The following is a 4,930-nucleotide window of genomic DNA, read 5'->3' as shown; positions in this document are numbered from 1 at the left end:
ACCTACCCTTAATCTGGGTGGGTACAGTCTAATCAGTTCGTTCCTACAGAAGGAACGCAGCCCAGTGGACACCTTGATATTAGCACCATAGATCCATTTCCATCATCTAACCTCCAAAACTGTAAGAAAATTAATTTGTGTTAAGTGGCTACATTTGTGGTAATTTGTTATAGCAACAATAGGACACTAATACAGGAGCATCTTTTTTTTTTTTTTTTTGAGATGGAGTTTTGCTCTTGTTGCCCAGGCTGGAGTGCAATGGCGTGATCTCGGCTCACCGCAACCTCCGCCTCCTGGGTTCAAGCAATTCTCCTGCCTCAGCCTTCCGAGTAGCTGGGACCACAGGCAGGTGCCACCATTCCCAGCAAATTTTTGTATTTTTAGTAGAGATGGGGTTTCACTGTGTTGACCAGGATGGTCTCGATCTCTTGACCTCGTGATCCACCCGCCTCGGCCTCCCAAAGTGCTGGGATTATAGGTGTGAGCCACTGCACCTGGCCCAGGAGCAACTTATTAGTCTTTTAGAACTCTGGCTACCCAGTTCCGTCAGAATTTTGGCATTTAAATAATTATATCTCAAGTTATCACATTGGCTAAAAAACTATATGCACTCTTTTTATAGTTGCTAATAACAATATTATTGCTTAAATATACTTGCTATTTACCTTTAAGTGAATAATGTATTCCAAAATTAAAATCCAGAGGCAAATATGCACACAATAAGGAGCACCACTCTAGCAATGCAAAACACATTTCGTAGCCATGACACATGCATTTAAATATGTGGTAAATTCTAAGCAGCTACCTATCAAATCTCAAGTAATAAAGTCCAGCAGCCCAACCACACTGGCTGTCAAACAAGCTGAAATTTGATTCAGAAAATAGAATCTGATTCAGAAGACAAAAATGGTAGCATTAACAATGTTACTTTGATGTGACCCTCTAGCAGAAAGCTGACCTTTTCAACAGTTGTTACAAAAAAAAAAACACAAGGTATGGCTGGGCACCGTGGCTCATGCCTGCAATCCCAGCACTTTGGGAGACCAAGGCAGGTGGATCACCTGAGGTCAGGAGTTTGAGACCACCCCGACCAACATGGAGAAACCCTGTCTCTACTAAAAATACAAAATTAGCCAGGCATGGTGGCACATGCCTGTAACCCCAGCTGCTTGGGAGGCTGAGGCAGGGGAATGGCTTGAACCTGGGAGGCAGAGGTTGCAGTGAGCTGAGATCACGCCATTGCACTCCAGCTTGGGCAACAAGAGTGGAACTCCATCTAAACACACACACACACACACACACACACACACACACACACACACAAAACAAGGTATGTCTGTAGGAGAGAGCTGAGCTTGATAAATGAAGAAAACAGGCCTATCTCCATAATGTAAAGAGAAATGGGTGACAATTTAGTCTCATTCTGTTCCACTATTGTTTTAATAGTGGAAGCTGCCACTGTGAAATCTGGCTGCGTGGCACCTGCTAGGCCTCGTTCTCATCTCGCAGTTCCCAGAATTCCTCTTGATTGCAGCAGCCATACACTTTTCATTTTCCCGGTGAGGTATTATTTGAACACTCTTAAGGAATCCTTTTCTTTTTTTCTCCATGAGATGTAGTCTCATTCTGTTGCCCAGGCTGGAGTTCAGTGGCACGATTTGGCTCACTGCAACCTCCATATCCTGGGTTCAAGCGATTCTCCTGCCTCAGCCCCCCGAGTGGCTAGGACTATAGGCATGCGCCACCACACCCAGCTAATTTTTGTATTTTTAGTAGAGGCAGGGTTCCACCATGTTTGCCAGGCTGGTCTCAAACTCCTGACTTCAAATGATCCTTCTGCCTCTGCCTCCCCAACTGCTGGGATTACAGGCATGAGCCACTGCACCTGGCCCTCTTAAGGAATCCTAATTGCAACTTTTAAGGCTTTTAATTCTTCCAAATAACTAAAGCAGTAACACATATTCTAAAAAGAAAACTTTTCTTCCTTTGCAAATACATTGACAAATTTGGAAAAGATAAAATTTGGAAAACATAATGTTCATTATTCTTGTGGTCATGACTCTTGAAACTTTATGCAGATAACTCTGTACCCAGACTAGTTCCTCATCTTTCCCAAAGTGCTTAAGAAAAACAAGAACGTTTAATCCAGATGCTGTTTTCTAAATTGGCCAAAATATGTTATTCCTTGATTTGAAATGCAAGAAATTATTTTAGTTTAGCACTTACATCTTAAGAAAGTAAGCTTCAGAAATTCTCCTGTTTCATCTCTTCCTGTCGTGTGTCAATATCATTTGGTCTTTGGCTTCATTTAGGACGTGAGTTCATTTCTTCTTAGCCCTAACTAATGGTCATGTAGAAGACTGACTTTTCGAATAGTGTGTTCACGGTGAGTTCATTACAAAACGTTTTCTTTATTTTCAGCTGCCATCAATGTGGGCATCAAGATGTCCTTCTACTAAGCAGTTGAATCTGAAGTGGTAACATGGATTATATATGTATAGTAACTTGGAGATTTTACTGTATTTCTCTTATGTGTTTCTCCCTCCTCGATGTGCTACTAAACTGTCTCTGGAGAATTGTATGCTTTAAGTTAAACATCAAGTACAGTGTAGATTGAGGGGATAATATCAAGGAAAGTAAATTCTAGCCATTTTTAAGCTATACTTAAGATCTTTCCCTCTTATATTTCTGTGATGAGACAGCTAATCACAACTAAGCAGGTTATAAAGACCTAAACCGACACTGTACACAAGACAACACTACAAAAGGTAGAAGACACAGAGACAGTTCCTACCCTCCACAGAATTTTCCCGGGAGGAGCACTGCCTTTCAGTTTTCTCTTTTGTGGGAACAGAAAGAATAACGGTAAGAGGCTGAGCAGCGGCTGCATCATGAGGGAACTCTAGACAAGCAACCCATGGATATGCAAGAGAAAGACTGTCTCCAGGGGTCCATGAAAGAGACTGCCTGAAGATGGGTGGGATCTGGATGAGATGGAAAACACTCCAGGCAGAGGGAAAAGTGTGAGCAGAGACAGAGAGATCTGTGTATTCGTTTCCTGGGGCTGCTGGAACGAAGTATCACAAACTGGGTGGCTTAAAGCAGCAGAAATCTCTCACAGTTCTGAAGGTCAGAAGTCTGAGATTGAGTTGTGGGCAGGGCCATACTTTCTCTGAAGGCTCTAAGAGAGGATTTTCCTTGACTTGTCCTAGCTTCTGGTTGTTGCAGACAATTCTTGTCATTCTTCAGTTTGTAGACACATCACTCCAATCCCTGCCTCTACCATGATATGGTGTTTTCTTTGTATGTCTCTCTGTTCATGTTCCCCCCACTGCTCTGTGTCTGTATCTCCTCCTCTTATAAATACACAGCTCATATTGGATTAGGGCCCATCCACCCACTACAACTTCATCTTAACTCCATCTGCGATGACTCTGTCTCAAAATAAGGTCACATTTATAGGTAGGCATTAGAACTTGAACATATCTTTTTGGAGGACACAATTCAACCCACAACATATGGTCATGAGAAGTTCAATGTGGTTACAAAGTACAGTGTATCTAGGGAAAGAGTGGAAGTAATACAGGAAAAGGGGGCTGGAGTGTAGAGAATCTTAATGAATAAGCAATGAGGGTGCACAGAATATTTTTAAGTAAAAGAAAATATTACTGGCCAGGTGTGGTGGCTCACGCCAGTAATCCCAGCACTTTGGGAGGCCAAGGTGGGTGGATCCCTTGAGTTCAGGAGTTCGAGACCAGCCCGGGTTACATGGCAAAACCTCATCTCTACTAAAACTACAAAAATTAGCTGGGCATGATGGAGCATGCCTGTGATTCCAGCTTCTTGGGGGAGTTGAGGTGGGAGGCTCGCTTGAGCCTGGGAGGCAGAGATTGCAATAAGCTGAGATTGCCCCACTGCACACCAGCCTGGGCGAAAGACTGAGACACCTTAAAAAAAAAAAAAAAAAAAAAAAAAAGGAGTATTACTAATAAAGTTGTCAATTTGGAAAAATTGATTTGTCATTATTATTTAAAATTCATTATAGTAGAAAAAGAGAAAAGAATAGGAAAAGTCAGAGAGCTACTTCAGGAATAGAGGGGGTTTGTGATTCATCAAATAAAATAGTCTATAGATCTATAAAGAATGGGGCAAACAAGAAAGCCTGTTTATAAGAGATGAAGTCTGACTGAAGCTGGGGACTAGGAGAATAGTCTTAGAGTTATTACCATTGTTACATTAATCAAACTGCATTCTAACACCAATTCTCGGGCATCAACTGGGTATTCTACAATTCAATTCTGATACTAACTACTGAGAAATAAAAATAAAATCCTAAGCACCCCCAACTAAATGATGGACCCCTTCTTGGTCAAAGAACCCAAGAGAAGCCTTAGAAACTGAGTTCTTGGTCATGATGGGACAGGTTAGACACGCCTTGTTATATCCCCTTCCTCCCCAACTGGCTTTCTTTCCTAAGAGTTAAAGAGAAACCAGCCCTTTTATTTATTTATTTATTTTTGAGACAGGGCCGTGCTCTGTCACCCAGGCTGGCGTACAATGGTGCAGACACGGCCCCACTGCAGCCCTGACCTCCTGAGCCCGTAGAATCCTCTAGCCTCAGTCCCTCAAGTAGCTGTGACGCCAGGCTAATGTTTGTATTTTTGTAGAGATGGGGTTTCTCCATGTTGCCCAGGCTGTTCTTGAACTGAGCTCAGGCAATATGCCCCATCTCCTAAAGTGCTGGGATGACAAGCATGAGCCACTGTGCCTGGCTGTAATCAGCCCTTCCAAAAGACTTGCTCCACTGCTGATTTACACAACTGACCAGCAGTCCTTCCTGATAAGAGACCGCTGACCAGGGCCTAGTTCTGGCCAGTTTACAGAGGCTGTGCACAGGATGCCTCTACTCCTCCGTTTCACCTTCTGACAT

The 4,930-nt window shown here is 42.8% G+C and overlaps 1 long non-coding RNA gene across 1 annotated transcript; it reads right to left on the bottom strand.

Annotated features, from left to right (window-relative positions):
- Window positions 1-351: 351 nt before the first annotated feature.
- On the bottom strand, window positions 352-4,726 carry LOC116542504. The gene is made up of 3 exons (XR_004265250.1): window positions 4,707-4,726; window positions 4,433-4,434; window positions 352-427 (listed from the first exon to the last, which is right to left on the bottom strand). It is a non-coding gene; the product is annotated as an uncharacterized LOC116542504 (long non-coding RNA).
- Between the last annotated feature and the right edge of the window lie 204 nt (window positions 4,727-4,930).

Source organism: Sapajus apella, unplaced genomic scaffold, assembly GCF_009761245.1.
Source record: "Sapajus apella isolate SASKATOON/1434 unplaced genomic scaffold, GSC_monkey_1.0 scaffold169, whole genome shotgun sequence".
NCBI classification, from domain to species: Eukaryota; Metazoa; Chordata; class Mammalia; order Primates; family Cebidae; genus Sapajus; species Sapajus apella.
The sequence above is the reverse complement of the archived record's forward strand: the minus strand, read 5'-3'. Positions and strand labels throughout refer to the sequence as shown.